Below are 13,525 nucleotides of genomic sequence, written 5' to 3' on the forward strand. Positions count from 1 at the left end.
AGGTATAGTTAACTTTTTCTGGCTGCAAAATATTTTATATAATTTCTTGTGTTATTTTTCTTGACTAATATTTTCCATTATAGTTGATTGCTTTATTTTAATTAACTGCCTAAAAATTACTTAAGTGTATTTTAAATTATTGTGAATAAAAATAATTCTACAAAGCTTTTCTCACATATTTAAACTAAAATAATCCAAACAGGCATTTTTTTAAACTTTTTTTCTTGTTTGATTACTCTTTTAAAAAAATGCATTAAATGGTACAATTTTCACTTAGTGCTTGAGAAATTATTATAACTTTTTTTTTTTTACTAAAACAGTCACAAGATACTCTAGTCAACTAATGATGATTTTGGGAGACTGATTCTAAATGTAATATTTAATCTTGTTTCTATAAGAGAAATCAGGACTAATTTATTTCTTGTCTACGAATTTGCTTTTTAAAAATTTGCTAAAAGTAAATTCAATCTTATTATTTTATGATTGTATTGTTTGTTTTCAATTAAAATTAGCGGGAAAAAACTTGTTTTAATAATCGTATTTTCATGTACTAATTACTAACGTTAATTGTTTGAAAGGGAGACTTCAAATATGTGCTAACCATTTACAAGCTTTAGTTAATTTGTACTAACCATTAATAAAGTTATGAAATCAAACAGAAAAAATGTACTTTTTTTCTGTAAGCAAGCCTTTTTCTGACAAATTTGAGTTTTTGACCATTAAATTTAAGTTGCCCTAATATGTTTGAACAGTAACTGTAGAAAATTTGATCCTCTTAATGATTATTTCACTGTTGATATATTTCTGCAAATCTCTGAAACTTTTTCAGCTATTCAAAAAATTATTGCTCACTATTAATTGATGGTGAAAAAAAGTTTAGATTGTATGGTATATAAATTTCTACATTAAAATATAAAGTTCAAAATACAAAATTCGTGAAAAATTGTCTAATACACTATTTTCTTTAAATTTTGTGTTCAATGTAGTTTTAAATGTTTAAATTCATTGTTTAAAATATTACATTATTTAAAATTTTTATACCTTGCTATTCAAGATTTTTTTTGTATGTTGTGTAAAAGTTTTATAATTATATACAAAAAGTTCCCAAGATGTGGCAAAATAGATAAAAGCATTAAGTCGTCCAAACTTGTTTTCCCTCAACTTAAACTTTTGAACCTTCTGTAATATAGTTACTCTCCATATTTTGATAAATACTAGTACAAATCTGTTGAAAAAAAAGGCAGATTTATTCAGAATAAGTGATTGCTTAATAAATAATTTTCAATTAGTTCACTCTAATAAGTTAGCATATTTTAAGTCAAATCTTTGAACCATTAACATTGGTTTTTATTTCTTGAAAATCTGATCAATGAAACAAAATTATTTTAGATTATTGTTGTTATTATTATTTGGTTCATGTTATTTATATTGTAAATAAATAAGTAAATTTTATTTATATAAAAGAAATATATAATTATTAGCACTTTATAAATTTGTTTTAAGTCCAATAAGCATTTCTATGTTTAAATTTTATTTGAAGATCAATTGTTAACTATTTTTTAATCTGAAAATTAAGAAATTATTTTTTGTGTTCTATACTTTTTTTTTTCCTTGTATAAGTCTTATTTTAAAATAATAGACAAAATTTTAAGCCTTGCTGCTGGAAAATTAATTCAATTTGCAACAGAAAAAAAAAGAAATTACAAAAAAAATTAACAATGTATTTTTTCTTTAAAAGTTTTCGTGCAAAGTTACAGTGGATTTAGTGATATAAAACAGATTTGAAATTGTTTATAGAATAAATATTAATTTATTTAAAATCGTCTTACCATTTTTTTCTCTTCTAATTATAGTTTGTTTTTTTCTTCTTCTTTTTTTAAGAATTTCTCATAGTCATAATTATCTGATATTTTGTGTAATTTAGTCTGGTATTTTTCTAGTAACAAGGCTCCAGTAATTTGTGATTTTTAGATCATTCTGTATTTAGCAGCTTAATAAAAAAAAATCTATATAAAAGTATATTTATGATATACTTATTTTCTTGATCAAAAAAAATTGTTTGGGTTGAGTTTTAAATTCAATATTGTGATAAAAGCTAGATAGTTTTTAAAGAAGCAATAATGTATGCTCATAATGTCAAGTGCTTGTAATATTTTTTATATTAATTAGCAATATTATTCTGTTTCAAAATAAAAATTATATTATATTTTGAAAACCGAAACTATAAATATTTATGTCTGTGTCCTTTAAATTGAAGGGAAAAGAAATTTTGTATATATAATTCTAAATATCATTCCAAAATTCAATTTTTTGTTAGTTTACTTTAAAAGGACATTTTGATAAATTAGTTTAAAGCTGTAATTAATTATAGCTCTGATCTCAAGTTAGCAATAGTCTGCTTGAGTGATACAATAATTTTAATTTAGTTTTACAGTAGATTGCCTAAAAATAATAATTTATGTAAATTGTCTTATGAAATAGATATTAGCCCTGATGTTAGAAGTTTACCATGCCTTTTGTTCCCCATTCATTAATGAGCATGAAGTAAATATCATGACATCATAAGCAAATCATGACAAATATCATATAAAATTAACATCAAATAGTTTTATTATTATTAATATTATGATCTTGTGCATTGGAATCAAAATTAGCTTGTACCAATCAAGTATCTTGTAGCCATAAGTCTTTGTACACTTCATTTAATGCAGTCATTTTTTGAACTCTAAATTAAAGAAAAAAGCAAATTTTGTAGTTTATAAAATTATATTGATTATATAAATCTTTTAATTATGTAAGATATTATACACAACTACAAGAGCAAAAAAAGTAAATTGAAATATACTTTTTTGTTCATTTAACAAAGATTGTTACTTTTTTCATTATAAACTTAATATGTCTTAAAATATCATTCATTCATTTGAAGGTTTGCATTTCACTGTGCAAATGTTACATCGATGCATTGAAAACAACATGTATTACTATGAACATCTGTTATCTCTTTATTTTTTATAAAATATAGCGATACTTTGTGCCAAATAATTGATAATTTTGTCAGATTTCTATTTAATAGTTTTCAAATTCTTTTCTAAGAGCTTTTTGTTTCTAATCTAGTTTAGGTACAAGTTCTAAGGTTCCAAATAAAAATAGATAGTTACTCATTACAATTTTGAGTATTTCTTATTTAAAACTTTTAATGCTTCTATAGGCGACAAACTCACTTTAATACTTGATCGGATATTTGTTTCCTAACTTAAAAGTTTTTATTTTGAAAATTCTTAATGGCCAGTAATTTTTTTATTTTGAAGTTTATGCATTAAATATTTAGGTTTTTATTTAATTACCTTAAAAAGTGTTTCTTTTTCCTTCCTTCTTTTCTATATAGAAAAAAGATTTTTTTTTCTATTTCTTTTATAAAAAAATGCATGATTTTTAAAACAAAACTATTGTAGTTATTTTTGTGTGATTCCATTTTTCTGTTCAATAACATAAGCTTAAAAGTTTTTGATCTGTTTTCTTCTGCGCTTCCATGTTTTAAAAATCTTATAGAACGAATAATTTAAATCTATGTACAATAATTTCATTTGGTGCAACATTTGGTTTTGTTCATTTCATATAATTTTTTTTTACAAGAGCTCTCTAGCTTATTTTATAATGCCAGTATTATTTAAATCTATGAGCTTACTGTTATTTGACTAAAATCTCTTCAAGAGTTTAATGCTCTAAATCTCATTACTATAAATTTTGTCACGTATAAATTATTCAATACTTATNTCCATGTTTTAAAGATCTTATGGGATGAATAATTTAAATTTATGTACAATAATTTTATTTGTTGCAACATTAGATTTTGTTCATTTCATATAATTTTTTTTTTTACAAGAGCTCTCTAGCTTATTTTATAATGCCAGTATTATTTAAATCTATGAGCTTACTGTTATTTGACTAAAATCTCTTCAAGAGTTTGATGCATTGCACTTAGATACTCTAAATCTCATTACTATAAATTTTGTCACATATAAATTATTCAATACTTATTTTTACACTTTTTTATGGCAAATATTAGTTAAAAATTCAGTGGTGATTCCAATCACACCAAAGTATTATTCAATGTGATATGCTTCTTAGCCATTCTTATTATTGACAAATTATATAATTTAAGAATCTGAAAGGAAAATATGTGTATTTAGCTCTTAGAATTGCTGTTTATTATTATTATTTAAGTATCGTTTTGAAATAATAACCTTAATAGCAAAGTAACTGACTTTAATAACTTTTATATTAAGATATGTCATAAAAAGATGTTTCCACTGTAGTTTTACTATTACAAAGTATTCATTCCACTAATTAAGAGTTTGGTAAGTGTGTCATTAAAAGTCAATTGCAAAAGTGTTCATATGTTCCCATCCACTTAATTATTTTTTAAATATTAGACTGTTCTTAAAAAGTTGAACCCATATTTATGTTTAGTTTTAAATATATATATTTATGGAGGGTTTTTTTAAAAATATTTTATGAAAATGTGACATATTTTGACCATTAAATCACAAAAAAAAATTACACCCTTTCCTGTGTATGTAATTGAAGTTCTTGCCTTTGTATATTCAACACTTTTGCAGGACATTAACGTTTGAACCCAAATTTAACTCAAGAAAAGCCATTAGAATTGTGGTCATCAAATATGCATGTCCAAAATTAAGCAGTCTTCTTAATAATTAAATGTTTCAAAATTTAAAGTAATTGATTAAAAACTATAATTTAAGAGAAGAACTTACTTTCTGAAAGGGTTGAATAAGACCACCACTAATATATTTTTAAAAAAATATTTTTTTAAATTTATTTCTACAGGAGTTGAATAGCCATTCTTGGTATGGGGTAAAAAAAAGTTTTTAAATACATAATTATGTTAAATTTTTTATACATATTTGTTGCTTTTTGCAGTTTAACCATAAGTAATTATAACAGTTTAAGATTAAGAAAATAAGTTTAATTAATAAAAAGAAAGATTAACTTCATTCGGTATTTGGCACTTTAAGTAATACTATTAATCACAACCAACACATAATAGTCAAAATAAACTATAATCAAGAGAGTTTGCACTTTAATACTTGACTTTAATTTTTTTATTTCAATTACTAATGCCTTAGTTATTAATATTTATCAAAGCACATAACAAAAGGGTATTTTTTAAAAAAATAATAATAACATGCGACTTCTGATAGTTTTCTAACTATTTGTTCGGTGACCTTACCCCACATTGATGCCTATGCTAACCTGACAATGAATCAAAAAAACCGTTTTTGATTATGGAGGGCTGAATGCTAGCAGCCACTGCTTATTTTATATTTTAATTAATTGAAGAACTGTAGCTTTCATAATGGTGCTTGATGTTCAACATATGAAAAAAAATTATGTTTTAAATACCCTTCCTGAATAAATTGAAAATTTTTAGGGTCAGTGGTGCTCTTATGCATCTACTTTCCATATTTCAGGGTTCTAGCAGAGACAATTCCAAAGTTATAGGAGAGATGCACACTCACAAACTTTTTATTTTCATTTTCATACATATTTAAGACATTTCACAATGATGCACATGTTTCTCAAATTTAAAATTACATGTTCTAAAAACAGTATATAAGCTTTTTTTATAATTGCAAAGAGACAAAAAAAAAAAACTCTAAATTTAAACAAAAATATCTTATGCAAAACAAAAAAATCTGTTATTATAATGCACACTGTTTTATTTAAAATTATAGTCATGATAATTGAAAATTAAAAAAGTTATTGTGTTTGTATGCATAATTTTTTCCTTCATACTCATGTCAATTCAAAATGTGGTGTATCTTTCATATTTATAAATGTTTTAAGTTATTCTTTTAGTACTATGTTCTAAAATAAACGTAACAGCATTAATGTTAAATTAGGTAAAAATGTTTTTAACAAATCAATTTTTTGAGACTTTTACTGTGCTTTTCTCTCTTATATGAAGATATTTAACGCCTGCATCATATGAGCTGACACTCATAAATGCTCATTAGAATCACATTAGTTTTGTTATCAAACATTATCTGTTATCCTTTTTTATGAAAAAAAATAATAATGTATGCATATGTATTCTAATTGTTTCATTTTCATCCAGTTCCTTTTTAACAATGTGGTTTAATATCAATTTTTTTTTTAAATATTTGCCTTTAAAAACAATTTAATTGCATCTAATCACTTAAAAAATTTTACCTGTTTATGATTTAACATAGGAAAGAAGAGTCAAGGAATTTTTTTCAATAATGGAACTTTGCTACTTAAGACAGTACCAGTATTTTCTTATATGTTTTTCATAAAATTGTTTATACATTTAAATTTTTATCACTTACATACAGAACATTGTTTAAAAAATTTCAAAACCAGATGTCATGTCTTATATTCATTTTAAAACATTGAAAGTTATCAGAACACGTTTTCAAAATATTAAAAGTTATTTATAATGTAGAACATATTTAAAGATTATTAAATTTGTGTTAATATACTCCTAATTATGGTCTTATTAACTAAGAAAGATATTTATTTCACTTGTATGCAATTGGATTGAAATTAGATTTTTTTCCTGTTATTACCAATTTAAAGAGAAATAATTCAATTGTTTAATACACTTTTATTTAAAATATTTGTAAATAACTAAAACCTGTTATGATGCTTCAACTTTATGTAAGACTTCGTAAATATGCTAGAATAGTTAAAAAACACATTCATTGTGGTTTTAAAAGTGGTAGTATAATCTTTTATAACAATGTCTTTTAGTAGTTTACAAACCAGTATTGTTTTTGATAAAGAGGTTTATACAAATTTAATATCACAAGTAGATTCTAGAATTGACATTTTGCTCAACTGTGTAGTTCACACACACATTTCTATAAAGACGTAACACATGACAAATAATGTTTTCAGAATTTTTGTAAGCAAGTAGTTTCATTCTCAAATCCTTTTCTAAGATATCTTTAAAGACCAATGTGAGCCTGCTAAACTCTTAAGCCTATTTTTTCAATTCTTATCAGTTGTTATAAATGAAATTAAATATATATGTCAACTCAAAAGAAACTGTTTGATTAATTCCCAAATTAACCCACTGGCGGTTTAGCAAATGGGGTGAAATTGAGGGAATGTTTATCCCCAATGCACAATTCCACATCTAATAAAACCGGTTTTTCTATGTGGGGAAGACTTCACGTTAAAATGCGACTTTTTACGTGCAGAACCGTCAGTGAGTTAATGTAATGATTTTCAAAATGTTATGTTTTAAAATCTGCAGTTTTTCAGTATTTTATTTGAGTTTAGCAAATTTAATTTTTGCAATGTAAAAAATTTTGGCTTCTGCAAAAATAAAATTTTTAAAAATAAATTTTTTTTTTTTTTAATTGGTGCCAAATTAAAGCTATTTAACTAAGTACCTCCAAAATTTTATGATTTGCCAAAATATTAGTGTAGAATATCTACCTTTGCATACGACCAACAAAACCTGTATGCTGACATATATTATGTTTTCAGGTTTGTGAGTTTTAATTATTTTGAAAAATAATATATATTTTAAGAAAATTTTTATGTTTTGAATATTTTTTAAGAAAAGATATTTTTTTATTTCTGCGGAAAAAAGGGTTTTTCTTCATCAATTGAAATATGCTAGTGTGTTTAAAGCAATCAGCTCAAAATTTTCTGCGTTTAAAGTTGATTCGTACAAACTCATGAATATATCTTAAAATATTTTAATAATTAACATCTCTGTTATTTTATTCATTTTTATTGAAATTCAAAAATACGTCTGATTCTATAAGAACAAATGTATCTGTAAGGGTCCTCTGTCTACTTATGTTACTCTCAAGATTTCATTGTTTTTTGTTTTTTTTTAATAAGAATAAAATACTCAAATTAAAGCATTTTTATATTATAAAATGAATGTTTTAGGTGTAACTAAATTTATGGAATATTTGTCACAATATTGTGTCTTATCTGTCAGAAAGTCCTAATTGAGCCTTTTCTGACTCGGGGGTCTAATAAGTTTTAACTCGAAATACAACTTGCATTTTGTCTGTGCAAGTGAGTCAGAAAGTCTTACTTGAGTCTATCTGACTAAGGCCTGCATAGGTTTTAACTGATAATATAACTTATCCTTTACCGTCGTTCAAAGTGTAATGATGTTCCTTTTAGAATTGCCTGAAGCTTCAACACTGCCTGTTAAAATTTTTGTACAAGATGTCATAATTGTCATGCAGCCTTATTTTTTGTAACCAATCTAGTTTTACAGTGACAATTTATATATTATATTTTAAGCAGTTTTTCCCCCCCCCCTTTTAAATTTTTTCATACTGCAATAATATTTTTTATAAAAAAGCATCTGCTTTGCATTTCCCCCACTTTTTTGCATTTCACTGCGAGAAGTTTTTATGAAATGTCATCTTAATCATCTCATGGAGGTGTCTGTTTCAAAACATTCCATTTGTAGATTTTTGTAACAGGTTAGAAGTTACACCAATTGCTTTTGTAAAATGCGTGTATTGATGTTGATATGCATTGCTGTTAAATTAGTCTTTGCCGTTCGCTCAGATATTTGCTGTAATTCCCTATTGATTATGTCTAGTCTTATATCTATTGAACATGTTTTTTGAAAATAAAGATATTTAAATGTATTTCGCAGTTTGGATTACTTTTTTTTCCTTTTGAAAAACCCATTTAAGAGAACCATAATGCAAGGAAACTTTTTCAGTTTTTAAAATTAAAATTTTTAGGAGTTAGGACAAGCTCTTAGAGAAGATAATAGTCTGCCTATCAGTTAGCTTAACAGCTTGTCAGGATGACAAAAGTTGTGTTATAAAAACCTGCAAAGGTTCAACATTCACAATGCGAGTGATGCGAAGCTTCTTAACTGTTTGGGTGAGAATGTAAATGTTTGCCTCATAAGTGAAGTGAGCCCCGCAGCAAGGAAAGAGGTTCTACTATTTCGATTACGTAATAAGCTCTGATTTGTGTATGTTTAAAGAAAGAAAAACCTTGTTACACGCTTCAGAACTAGTTTTTGTTTTTATTCATATCAAGGATCAAGTAGCGTTATTAGGATAATATTTACGTCTCAGCTTTAAGCTCCGTTAACAGTTAACTTAGCTATGTCACAAAATGAAAATTTGACTAGTTGTCCATTCATATGAATTCTAGCTGTTTGCTCAGCATTGCACCTGTACTTCTTCCCCCCTTTTTTTTTGTTAAAAATTTTTGTTTTTCAATATAACTTCATCTAATGCGATTATGATAGTTTCAGCCACTTCTTGGTATCTCATAACTCCAAAATTTGAACTTATTAGATACCCAGTATCCTAGATGACAATTTATTATTTTAATCTACGTATAATATTTGAAAGGCCCCCACTCATTGACTCATCACTAATTTTGCACTTGCCTACAAAATCAACCACATGGCAGTGAGTAGTTGGTGAGATTGAAATCTATATAATGGTCGTTGCACCACTTTTGTCATTTTTGCCGCAAGGGAGTCCTCTTGGAGTGTACGACAGAACCACTCTGACTCGAAGATTTCCCAACAGTAATTTGTTGATTACTTGATTTGAGGAAAACCGCCCATGGCTAGTCTGACAGCAAGAGTAATCTGACCCATGATCTGTCAACCACTGAAGATATTTTACATGCACGATATTTTGAAGATCATGCGGTAAGAGAAAATGTATGGTCGCCTCCGTCTGCAGGACAATTTTTAAAAAAATTGCCAGTCGCCACCAGTTTGCTATTTTTTTGTGCATTTTATTCTTCTATGTGCATTTATTGTTTTATTTATTTTTTTTTTGCAATAAATACAGAATTATGAATATTTTAAAAATTTCTTATTCTTCGCTTGCTCGCACCGACCACAGTGCTAACGTAAAATATTCTCAGTGGTAGACGGTTCATTGGTTAGAGTTTCCTTGCCGTTAGACTAACCGTAGGAGGTTTCGGTGGTTTTCCTCTCCATGTAACGCGATACAGGTTAGATCCATCAAAAAAAGTCCTCCACGAAGGCAAATTTTTCCCAATACTTGATCCAGAAGTTCCCTTGTCTTCTGGATTGGGTTCAAAATTACAAGGTTACGGAGTTGAACATTAGTAGTATACCCAAAAAAATGGGTCGGCTGATCAACGGCGGTTATAAAATTTAACGCTTAGTTTTATATTAGTTAAACGTCTTTTTATATTAGTTGACGCAAAGTTAGTTTGCATTAAATTATTTACTGCACTGCTTCAATCGAGCCTAAAGCTACCTCTTAATAAAAGGAGAAAATATTTTTAAAGAAGTTGTTTTTCCAAAAATAAAAAAAAATGTCAGAGGACAAGGAGCGCGTGAGGGAAAAAAGAAATAACGCCATTTCTTTATAACTGTATACGGATAGGAAAAAGTTGAATTGCACCAATCTTGAACGTAAACAGGATCATCACCTGGAATAGTAAATAAAATTTACTGCGATTGTTCACAAGGTTAAAAATGTCTACTGTCGAGGAAAAATTAGCAAAAGGTAACTTAAAAGTTAACAATCTGTAGTATGACAATTTGTTTTCTTCTCTGCATTAATGTTATGAAATCCTCTTAACTTCCAGGAGAAAAAAGCAAAACTATGAGTCTGAATATAGATTCATTCAACGATTTTACAAAGAAAAATTATATTCGTTAAAAACAAGATGTTGAAATCCTTCACCTATTTAACGATTTTTAAAATGGACGTAAATATCATGTGTTTGAAACGGTTTGTTCCTTACAGCTATTTTTGAATGATACATAATTTCTCTGTTAGTTTTTAGGTTGTTTTATGAGGAAAGTTTCGCTTTAGCGCTACCATCATCATCAAAATGTGAGAAACGTATATGGTGTGTTTTTGAAGTACCCCTTTGAGAGAATTGTCATAATGTTTTAAAAATTAACAAAAATGCTGTCACGCATAAGTAATTCGTATACGATGCATATTATGTGAACCTGCTCTCATATTAGAAAGAACCAAATGTAGCAGGCAAAAAAAATTTCCGTAATAATTTCGGCAGTTTATTAAAAGTGTTGAAAGTATATTTTTTATAGTATATAATTTCAAATAAACTCTAAATTTTGAACTAAATATATAAGTTTATGCCTTGTGTTGGAATATCACCTGACAAACTTGATCATGACTCTTTAAATGGCACTATTTTTTGCCAAGATTGAAATAATTATGGTACTTATATGTTTCGTGGTCATATTCGTGTCTATGGTCATTTCGTGGTTATATGTAAATCTTACTCCCAAAGTACCACCATTAGGTACTTATTAAGAGATACTTGTACGAATATTTTTAAAGATTCAACTACGAACTGTACTCTTCATTTAGTGTTGTTAAACACCATTTATCTTTGTGCAGGTATAATTTTTTTTAAATACGTACTATATTTCAGTTTTTCTGTAGCTTTATCTGACAAATAAAATGCTAGAATTTTTTTTCACAAGGGAAGCTACAATTTTAAAATGTTTTATACGTGTCTGTTAGTCTCGAATAAATTAATATTTAAATTTAGAGACCACATTGAAGAAACTAATTTTTAGCTGTTTGCCTTAATTATCTTAAAAAATTTAATTTATTATTATTTATCATAAAACATGTTTACTTCTGATTATTTTTTGCCCTTTGCATGGTTCGAGGGTAAGGAGCTAATATAACTGGAAATACAGCACTGAAGGTTTAAACATTCCAGCCATTCATACTTACGCTTAAATTTACTTATTAACTTATCCTCTAGATCAGTGTCTCCCAAACTTATGACTTTTGTGTACCCTTTCTAAATTTTTCGTAACGCTGTGCACCACTATTTAAAAATAAATGTATTTTTTACTATAAAAAAATTTCACAAAAGTTAAAAATCACAACTGTCTGTTGACACCACTAATTATTAACTCTGCAGAAAATAGCCAATTGAATAATACGTAATTGTAAATTTTCATGTCTAGCTTTGTTTTTAAATGAAATTTTTGAAATGTTCGTTTATTGCAAGATATCTAGCATAAGAACGCGTACCCCCACTGAACTGCTCCCGCACCCCTGGGGGTACTCGTACCACACTTTGGGAAACACTGCTCTAGTACTCAAATACTCAAAATGCCATTGCATCCATTTAAAATAATGCATACCTTACAAATAAACATAAATTGCATTCTTAGCCGTCATTAAAAAATATATGCGAAAGGCTTCATGCAATGTAACGATAAACCACATTTCAAGATCAAATTACTCTGAGGCGTTTTTGGAGAAAAACATTAAAATTACCAATTGAGCAATAAACTGTACTGTACTAGAGACTTGTAGGTTACCTGGAAACAGTACTAAAAGAAGCGAATTGTAAAAAATCTCACCCTTGGACAAAAGAAATGTGCATTCACTGCATTAATTTATAATCTGTTTCATTTAATTGATTTCAGGTCGATTAGAATTTATGCCGAAAGTATTTGAAGATTCCTTGCGTTCACCGAATTTAACGGAAGGTCCTGCAAACGAGACAAAATCTCAATGTTATTGGCGACGTATGTTTGAGGAATGTTTCTGTGTCAAAAAATGGTAAGTTGGTGCACATGGATACATCAATTAAAAGCGGCAAGCGATTATTAGAACCAGCTTGAAGTTTCATCAAATAATTAAATGAGTTAAGACGTTTTTCAGATTCATTTTACTTTCTTCAAGAGTGATTGAACAAATATTATAACGTTTCTAATTCATTTTCGCTTAAATATTAATGGGTTATCTCTTTTGACTGTTCAAACTTGACTCAATTGACAAGGATTCAAAAACACATAAAAGAGTTTATTACAATCCAAGTACATAGGAGATTCGTTATTTTTTCCCGCTATATTGATATCTTTATTTCATAATTTAAATAAAAGAAAGAAATTTCGTATTGACTGATGGGTGGGCAGTTTATTTAAATCCTTAAAAATTAAATTTATTTTAATATACCATGAAACAGTATGTTAATTTTTAATTAATCATTTTCCCCTTATACCATGGTTAAAGATAATCTGACTCGGGCTCGGCAGTGACGACAAAATTTCTTTCATGCGAGTACCTAAGGGGTATAATTGGGTATTTGCACTTCAAGATGAAGATCATGGATGCCAACACATGTGATTTATGACATCAGCGCCAGATAATAATTTATAAGAAAAATGTAGTGTTGAAGTCGAGCTAAGTTTTTCCACATAAGTCAGAAGGTTAATTAACTTCTAAGTTAATTAAATGTGCCGTATCGCACATCGAATTTTTAAAAATATAATTTTTCTCGTCTATGTCTTTTACTTAACTTAGATTTAATATTTGTTTATGCATTTCATTGTAACCGTGATATATTTTTGTTTTGTGTATCTGTCAACTTTGATTCATAATTAGACTGTTTGTGTTCTATAATGCTTCGTGTTAAGTAAGGAATATGTTGTGAAAGAATTGAAATCTTTGTGAAAAATTATAGAATGCGTCACTTAAGAAAA

Source organism: Parasteatoda tepidariorum, chromosome 5, assembly GCF_043381705.1.
Source record: "Parasteatoda tepidariorum isolate YZ-2023 chromosome 5, CAS_Ptep_4.0, whole genome shotgun sequence".
In the NCBI taxonomy this organism is placed as follows: Eukaryota; Metazoa; Arthropoda; class Arachnida; order Araneae; family Theridiidae; genus Parasteatoda; species Parasteatoda tepidariorum.